This window comes from Antechinus flavipes, chromosome 2 (genome assembly GCF_016432865.1).
Source record: "Antechinus flavipes isolate AdamAnt ecotype Samford, QLD, Australia chromosome 2, AdamAnt_v2, whole genome shotgun sequence".
NCBI lineage: Eukaryota > Metazoa > Chordata > Mammalia > Dasyuromorphia > Dasyuridae > Antechinus > Antechinus flavipes.
In genome coordinates this window covers 105037680-105047954 of record NC_067399.1, presented here as the reverse complement: position 1 = coordinate 105047954, position 10275 = coordinate 105037680, and positions in this window count along the sequence as shown.

The window sequence follows — 10275 nt, the reverse complement described above, 5'->3', positions numbered from 1 at the left end:
ATCGGCTTCTTTTCTGATATTTTTATGGAGTGATATTTAATATTCAGGTTTTATATGCCTTTTTTTATTATTGTAGTATGTTTCATAAGATAGTCTAAACATAATTTCAGTTCAACTGCTTTCCATTTTCCCCAGTAATTCTTGTCACAAAAGAGGTTTTTCTTCAACCATGAAAATGCTTCTATAGAAATAAGTTGTGGGTCTTCTTTGTGTCAATTAAGAAAATCACACTTCTTTAAATATCAATTGTTTGCTTTTCCTGTATTGGCTTGAATTGAATCACTGGATGAAGCTCTATTACTTATATCTATAATCAGAGAAGTGTGGCCTGAGCTTTCCTATGGAGCACAGAATATAGAGGACTTGGAAATTAGAAGGAACACACTTTGGTAGATTCTGACAGTACTTACATTTTTTCTTAGCATCATAGGATAAGAAATTTAAAGCAGAAAATAACCTTCCTTCTTACATTTGAGGCAACTTATAATAAGAGAAATGTTTAATGATTTGCTCAGGATCACACAGTTAAAAGTATGCGAATGATGGTAAATAAATAATTTTGACATGATTTCATCTTGTGTGTTTCTACTGATACTAGATTAATTTGATATTTAAACTTTCCCAGATCAAATTTTCTTGATCTACTTTTTCCCTTTCAAGATAAAATGAAGAAGGAAAACTGAGGGTTGGGAAAATATAATTTTTTTATTGACACAAACCCACTTTTCAACTAAAAGCTCTATGAAAACACTTATTAAATGAAATTTAGGTGAGCTTGTAAAATCTGGTCATTCTGATTAGATTGTAAAATATCTATTCAAATAAATATTTGGGAGATTAAAAAAAAAACTTCCAGTATACTTAGATGTTTTCTCCCATAGGAAGAATGATAACTGAGGCAAACAGAATTAAGTGACTTGCCCAGGATCACCTAGCTGGTAGGTGTTAGGGGCCAGATTTGAACTCAGGAAAATGAGTCTTCTTAACTCCAGATTGGGTACTATATCCACTGAACCATTTAGCTACCCCATAATTGGATTAGCTGATCTAAAAAGCATCATTGTAAGTAATTAATTCTACATCTGAGGCAGAATATTCAATGTGATTCTTATCCTAATAAATTCATGTTGGATATATATCCTACATATATCCTTGTTATGCTTCTGCTCCAAGTCTCTCTTTTAATTCTAAATCCAACCATCCAAATAAAACAAACAGAGAAATTATTTCCATATCATCTAAACTTCAAATCTGTTTTGGGTTAAGTTCATTCAAGTCTCTATTTAATACATTAAAAGAGGATAAAATTCTTGTAGCTATTCAGAATTATCTTTCAGCTCTATCAGAGTGTGGGAGACTGAAATAAATGAAAAGTCTAGACTACTAAAGGGAGCAGGCATTAGGTAGGATGATTAAAAAAATAAACTATCCTATGTTTGAGGTGTACAGGAAATGAAATCCTTCTGCCTTCAGAAAAGATACCCTAAAATGGAAGTGTATTTAGAAGCTAGTCAATATTTTGCATGCTGTGATGATGGAATGATAATTCTAGGTCCATAAACATTCTTAGATGTTATTAGAGGGACCTTTCATTCATTATTTTAGTTTAATTTCACAAAGGCTGGTTAACTGATGAATATGGAAAAGTAACAGGGATTGATGAAGCAATCTTTCTAGTGTCTAAATTCTCCTTCCTGTTCTTTTTACTCTGCAATTCTGTATGAATTCTTTAAGGACTGACTAGGAACCATATATATTTTGTGTATTAATCTGGTGCTGTGGAGCTTGACCAGACAGATATTTAAGACACCAAGATTATGCACTATATCCTGAATCATCAACAGTTATCTTTTTTTTCCTGCCACTGGACTTCGATGATTCAGGAAGTAAAAAAATAAAGCTTACAACTTTGAGCAACTCTGTCTCACTTAAATCCAATTCATGTGCAAGTCAAGATATAGACCTTTGATGTCACTGGTCTTCTTTGAAAATGAAAGACAAACAAAATGACAAGAGCCATCCCACCACTTTCATTTTCTATATAAGGCAACCACAGCTCATTGAACTTAAATTACTTGTCCAAGGCCAGGTGGTAAATAAAAGTGCCAAAATGTGAAATTATACCCTGTGACTTCATTTTCTGTGAGATTTTTCTCACTTTGCCAGGTCAAGAGAATACAAATAGTATCAAAACAACTGAATTTCAATTTCATCTAAGACACTCTTCTATAGCAAGTCATTTAGTGCCTTAGTGCCTCAGATACAGCTAAGAAGAGAAAGAAAAAATTGCTATCACCAATTAGAAAATGTGTATATACAGAGTTCCTTTCACTTTTTCTCCTATCCTGTTGCACAGATTAATGGAATTTGTGGCTAGCTAAATGGCTCAGTGGATAAAACACTATACTGGAGTCAAAAAGACCAGAGTGCAATTCTAGTCTCACTTACTAGCTATCTGTGCTAGTCATTTAATCCTGTTTATCCCACTTTTCTCATCTGTAAAATAAAGAAAATAATAACATCTACCTCCTAGGACTGTTATAAGAATCAAATTGTAAAAGATTTTGTATGGCACCTAGAATAAACAAAATATGCACATTTATATTGTTATTAATTATCATTTGATTTGAGATGGCAATAAAAAGTGAGAAAAGAGATAGAATTGTTGCAGAGGATGCTGCAAGAAAGTTCAGGATTAGAGTAAGGGGGCTATCAGAATTGACAATTGAACTCAGGAGTTCAAGGGTTTTTCTTTGCCAAGGATGATAGCTAAGTTTGTTCACTTGTACCATGATTGTACATGATAGATTAGCTATGCCTGGAAGAGGTTAGAGACAGTTACCAGTGATAAGATAGCCAGGACTGTCTTTCCTACCATTGAATAAGTCAGGATCCTAAAGCCAACCTGATTGTCCTTTCAGACTGGATCCAAAGTCCTAAGTCTACTCCATATGCCACAAGTCCCACATTGAGAAGTCATCCAGAATTTTTGCTTCTTTGTCTAATGGATTGAGCATTGGAATGGGCATTCATTAGTGTGCTTGAAGGGGAGAAAGAGTGGAAAACTAAACAAACTCAAACTGTCAAGATGCTAATGGATGGTTTCCCAGAACTCCTGGATATAATTCAGTCCTTGGTCTGATATATTTCCAGTCTTGAGAGTGGAAGTCCTTTAGTACTTACAACACTGGTAGATGTTTTATACATTTATTATACACTGATGTCTAGTTGTTATATTGTTTACTTGACTGAATATATACTAAGTAAATGCTATCTACAGAACTTAAACATATGAACCTACTTCTATAGAGAACCAACTCCACTATATCAAGATCTCATGAACACAGCCCATTAAAATACAATATAACTTGGTTATGAGTCAATTGTATTCATTCAGCCTACAACTTGACACATTGCCACATTCATTCACATCATCCCAAATTCCAGGATCATGAGGACTATGGTATACTATTATTAATTAATTTTTTATCATCTTTTTCATCAATTTTTATCATTAATCATTTAAGTTGGCTCTGATTTATTAAATATTTATCTGATGAAGCAAAATAAAAGTTTAATTCATGAAATGTTTTAATAAGCAGTTATTCATATAGCTTTCAGATCAATAGAACAGTATTCATATATGGCATGAACCATCAAAAGTAATCTTCAATGAAATGAAAATTAAAGTTAACTGATTATGATATTTAATAGCATTGTGGTCACATAATAATACAAAGACACAAAAATTTATAATAGTTTGTAAAAATTTCATAGCTAGAATCAACTCAAATGGTCATCATAACTACAAATGACCTCCTAAATTCTGAAAACCAAATCCTCAAGTTTTGTTCACTCAAGACAGCAAAAACAAATTCTCTTCTCAATAACTCTATCCTTTTTTGAATGTGAAATAAAGGTTAAAATAGTCAAGAAAGACATAATTATTTTCTTTAATTTTGTCTTCTCCAGCTCCTTTCCCAATGCAATGCTGGAGAAACTGAGGCAAGGTAGAGATTAGAGAATTTTTAATATTTTATTTGCATTTCTGGGAGGGAAAGATTGTGCTGGGTGCATGATGCCCCCAGGGCTGATGTCCAAAGCATCCAGGAGCAAATGTGAGTTCTCAATGACATATTTATAGATCTTAGTTCAAGTAGCTAAACAAAAGCAGGGGATGGAGTCCAAACTCTAGTGAGTGGGAATCTCCAAGCAGGGACCAATAATCCAGTTCTGACAGGTTGGGGGGGTGGAGGGTAGAACCATAAATTCTTACAAACTGGGAGTCAGACCTTAGAGCCAGGAAGTTTGAAACTTAATGTTATAAACAATGCCAATTAGGTATCTGAAATAAGACATCTGGAGTCTTATCTTCTGGAATGTCAGATCGCCACAGCCCTAATTATCTTAGTTCTAATGGGCAGAAAAGGAGGCTTGCAAACAGGGAACCTGAGGCAGAACAATTTAGAGAAACTGAGGCAGGACAATTTAGGGAAACTGAGACAGGACAATAAAAAGGAACTGTGGCACAACATCACAACAAATATAAAATAGTCTCTTCACCTTCTCTCAAGCCATCACTGACTAGTCTCTTCAAAATGATAGTTAAAACCATCATTTACATAATAACCAATTTGGCTGCAAAAGATTTCTGCAGTCTCTATAGGAAGGCCAAATAAAATAGATGATCCAACAACAAATTTAGAAAAAGGCAATATTTTAATAGTAGATAGGAGCTGCAGTACTAAATTCTTTTTTTTCCTGAGGCAATTGTGGCTAAGTGACTTGCCCAGGGTCACATAGCTAGGAAGTGTTAAGTGTCTGAGGCCAGATTTGAACTCGTCCTTCTGACGTCAGGGCTGGTGCTCTACATAGCTGCCTCAACAGTTCTAAATTCTAATTGCACAAACTGAGACAAAAAATAAACAGTGCTTCTAGAATTCATCCTTTACTTGAAGAAAAGCATCATTATCAAAGCAAATCATCACTTTCTCCATGTTGTTTTCCTTATTCTTCTCCATATGCATATTGCTTGATTTCTAAACTGTTATCAGTGAGTCCTTATTCTACCCCCACCATTGGATAAGTGGATTGATTACTAATGAATCCCTGGCTTTGACCTTGGGATTATTATTTATTACTCTGCAGATTGTCCCCTCCACCAATCCCACTCTGGCATTAAATTCAAACCAAACTAACTTTAGATGTTTGGGGTCATTGATTCTGACTTTCTTATACTTTGGTTTCTCACATTGGTTAATCTCTAAATCCTCCCAAGATCTTTTCGGATTTAATAGCTAGATTTCTTTCTTAAGAACTATGCTTTAAACCAAAACCACTCAGATTCTCTTTGATAGGCCGTCAATAGGTCCCAGTTCAAGCCCCATTTGGTCTTTGTTTGGGTTCTAATTGACTCAGATTGAATGTAAATAGCAATCATTTTGCTGTGGCCAGAAACCCCAAAGGTCTCCCCCTCCCAGATTCATTTATTCATTTAGATTGAGGTGAGGAGGCAGGACTAGGTGAAAAAAGGAGATTCTTTGCCTCAATTAATACCTAGCCTTAATCACTGAATGGGTTTGGCCTCAGTCAAACTGAGACCTGTTGAAGACCTTAGTTTATAAAGGTCAAGGTCTCCCATTACATCTAGGGCCATCTCTAGTCATCCTGATCTATATCTGGCCATTGGACCCAGATGCTACTGAAGGGGAAAATGAGGCAGGTGATCTTGCACATCCCTTCCTCATTTAAAACTAATTCATTTGCATTTCATAGCATCACCTCCCTGATATCATGGTTCTTTTCAAGAACAAAGGACAAACAACAACATAATCACCTGTTTATATCTCCCTATGGACAACCCCAAACATAAAAATGGCTCTGTTCCAGAGAAGAAGGTAATGAAACATGAAAAACTTCTGAAAATGGGAGAGTGTAGCAATATGTCAGACTAGGCCATGAACTAGAGAAGAGACTTTCCTAAGAAGTCCTCCGGAAATATCTGCCAAGCAGCAAAGAGAAATCTTTCTGTGATAAGAATCATGCTTTGTAATAGTTCCATATGAATACTGACAATGTTTAATACAGGTTCATCAGCCCAGACTTAGGCCAACCAATATTCAACATTGATTCTGGAATGCACAGACTAAATAATATAGGCTAGTAAAAAATGTCAGTAACATACATGTTCTAAATATAGATGTAGAGCTAAAACTAGAATGAGGAATGACCAGTGCACTGGCACTATTAGCTGTCCCATGAGCTTAGCACCTAGTTAGAAAGAATAATTACTTTTAAAAGGAAGCTACCGTAGAACAAACTAGCAGCTATACCCAGGTAAATTAATCTATGATCTATTTGCCTGTCAAGCTTCTTTCTACTCTCCCCACTCTCACACATATAAACACATATGTCCCCATTTCTGATGTGGATTATTATTTATCATTTATTAATATTGTTTGAAATTAATTTTATATGTTTGGAAACTGCACTCACAATGTTATTCTGATGTCTGGATGATCAGAACACTGGAGATGGCTACAAAGACTATGGGGTTCCATGAGGTCCTGGGCCTCTCAAAGCGTTCTTGTTTCAGGTGTCCATATTCATAAATAGTTTTGGGTCCATTCAGGCTTGTGTTGTTAATTCTCTTCATGTGATTAATGTGTGATTTGTTTGCAATATCTTTATCATATTATCCATGTGTGATTCATGTTTGAATATCTTTGTCAAAATCCTATAAATGCAGAACCTGGGAGAGAGAGTCACATCTCCTTTCCATCTTACTCTTTACTACCAAATGACTGAGTCCTTTCTATCTCACTCTCTTCTACCAAATCACTAAGTTAATTTCTCCCCCAAAATTATTTTAGTGATTAGTTCTTGGGAAAAACACCAAGGTTTCAGAAGTATTCACCTAAATAAAATCAAAGGCTCCTCATGGAAGTTGAGTAAATTTCTGTGCTTCTAGGATTGAGCATGAGTGGGGATTACTAACATAGGATCACACTGAATCCAGAGGGAACCTGGTAAATTCCCTGGGTTCAAGTCTGACACAGGCATCCAGAAAATTAAGGGGCTTTGTATTTGTCCTTGGCCCAGGAAAAGACTTGAGCATGGTTAAAGTTCTCCCAGACCATCCCGATCAGCAAATAAATAATTTACTTCACTTGATCACTCATTGACTTGGTAAACAGTTACTATAAACTAAAAAATTGGTTAAAATTAGACCAGTGGTCCTTGAGTATAGCTTTTTCTTTTTCTTTTTATTCTCTTTCTCTTCTTGGATTTCTCCTCAACTTTCCCAATGCACCCAGTATGTGAATGGCCAGTAGATCTCCAGATATCCTGATGAACATTAATTATGCCTTCATTCATTTAGGATGGCCCTAGGTTATTAAGAGAAATTTATAGTTGGCAGACAGTGAGGTGGATTTTAATTGGGTCTCTCATTTCAGAAACTATGTAGAAAAGTCTTGTTTACAAGGTCTTGTTTACCTTGGAAAACTTGGAAAGAGAACACATCATCACTCATAAGAATTGGGTAAAGAAAACAAATGAAGCCTTACACCTAAAATAGCTCTCCTAGCTATCTGCAGTATTAAGCAGGGGTTTATTTTCACTGACTTTTTGATTAGGTTTTCACTGGGAGATGAGAAGGAAAACTGCCTGAATCCTTTTTTTCTTTCTGCCTTCAGAATCCTGGCCAAGTTGGAGATTGCTGAAATAAAATTAGAAAAGTAACAGAATATTTTTACTCATATGTATACATTTGTGGCATTATAAACTGTAGATTAAGGGTTGTAAAGAAGAAATAACATCATTACTGAAAATTTCCAAATTATGGTTTAAAGATTTTTATAACTAGTAAAACATCTTGATGAATTAGGAAGTTTTCTATTAGGATTAAGATGAACTCAAACAGCACACATGTGTCTCCCCTTCCTAGAGGGTAATAGATGTATTATTCTAGTAAAAGAGATTTCACCTACTAGATAATGAACAGAATTGAAGCTTATCTGAAATGATTTAATATAACTTAATTGCTAGGCAAATTAATAGCTAAATCTCTCATATTGAAATAGACTATGTAATTTAAGAAGTAAAAGTAAAAGTTAATTGGTATTGTATAAGGAAATCTGAAAAGGAGAGATTAAGTGGAATGTTAGAATAGAGTATGACTGTAAAATAAAATGAAGTGGACTTAAGAACAATTGTGAAGGTAAAGGGAAGTGAGGAATCATAGTGTAAATGAAAGATCAGTTCTGAAGCAGGCAGGCTTTAATCAAAGTTCACTAAAAGGGAAAAAAGTTACAAGAGAGGAAGTTTAAATAAGTAGAGAAAGAAAGAGAATGGATAGAATGTTAAAGAAAAGTGGAGTACCTTTATACTGACAGTATGAATGGAGGATAAAATAAAATGAAGTGTTTGAATTTTGGAAAGAGGTTAGAATAACTTTCCCCCCATTGAAATAACAACGATAAAGGAAACTTTTTTGGAGAAAAATCTGTTAGCAATTTTAGGTAAACAATATTCTATCTTTTTTTAAAATTTTACAAGATAGAATCTGTATAAATAAATTTTGCTGACTCAAATCATTTGAGGATAGCATACTAAAATTTTGTCCTTGAAAAACAAAGATTATTTAAGATTTGAGGGTTTATTCTCACAAATAACATCAACTCACATTACCATCAGAGCCTCCACAGCAATATTTAGGAGTTCATTTTTTCCAAAATTTTCCAGGTACAAAAATATTAGTTTTTTAATGTTATGCTCTACATAGAAAGCTGTCATGAAATAAAACGTCTGTATGTTAAAAAGGAAATTTTTCCTTTTTTTAACCTTAAAGTACAATTTTTTTATCATTATTTATTCTAGGATGATTTTTTATAGAAAATGCTATCACTATGGGTTAGAGACGGTCACCATAATTGTATGTAGATAATAAAACATTGAACAGATTTTTCAGCCTTAATTTGTTCAGTTGTTTCAGTAGTGTCCAGCTCTTTCCTGGCAGAGATACTGGCTCATTTTACAAATGAGAAAACTGAGGAAAACAGGGGAAAGGAACTTGCCCAAGACTACATAGCTAGTTTCTGTAACTGGATTTGAACTTAGGAAAATAAGCTGACTTGCTGACTCCAAGTCCAGTATTCTATCCACTGTACTACCTGGTCCTTTCAGCCTCAGCATATTTTCTTAATTATTTCTTACTTAAAGTCTTCCTTTTGAGTTCATTCTATGATTAGCTTAAGGTTCTGTTTCAATGATTAGTCTAATCTATTTGACTAATTATGTATTTAATATTATGTATTACATTATAATTAATCTTAGAGATAGGACAAGGAAACATGAACTGTGTCAGATATTAGTAATATTTAGTTATATTTCTTTTTTCTTTGTGTTTTTTATTTAATATTTTATTTTCCCCAATTACAGGTAAAAAAATTTTTAATATTTGTTTTTAAAACTTTAAGTTCCAGATTCTCTTTTTCTCTCTCCCTAACGCCCCTCATTGAGAAAGCACATGTGAAGTTTGCCAAACATTTCCATAAAAGTCATATTGCAAAAAAATACATAGATTTCCCCCCCCCATCAAAACAGAAATCTCAGGAAAAATAAAAAACAAAGCATGCTTCAATCTGTATTCAGATATAGCCAGTTTTTTCTCTGGGTATGGATAGCATTTTTCATTCTAAAGTTCTTCAGAGTAGTCTTGGATCATTGTATTGCTCAGAAAAAGAAAGTCATTCACAGTTGATCATCTTACAATAGTGCTGTTACTTTGGGCACGGTACATTTCCATAAGCTCATGGAAGTTTTTTTTTCAAGTTTTCTGAGTATCTTATTTATAATTTCTTATAGCACAATAGTATTCCAACATTCCACAATTTATTCAGCCATTCCCCAGTTAATGAGCATCCATTCAATTTCCAATTCTTTGCTTTGAGAAAAGAGCTGCTTCTAAATATGTTTGTACATATAGGTCTTTTTTCCTTCTTTTTAAAAAATATTTTTGGGAGACATGCCTAGTAGTGGTATTGTTAAATATGCATGATTTTATAGTCTCTTGGGCATAGTTTCAAATTGCTCTACAGACTGGTTGGGTCAGTTCACAATTCCACCAATGATGCATGAATGTCTCATTTTTCATGCAGTCCCTCCACCATTTGTCATTTTCTTTTTCTAGTCTATTAGCTAATCTAATAGGTATAAAGTGGAACCTCAGAATTGTTTTATCTGCATTTCTCCAATCAATAGGTTTTTTTTTTT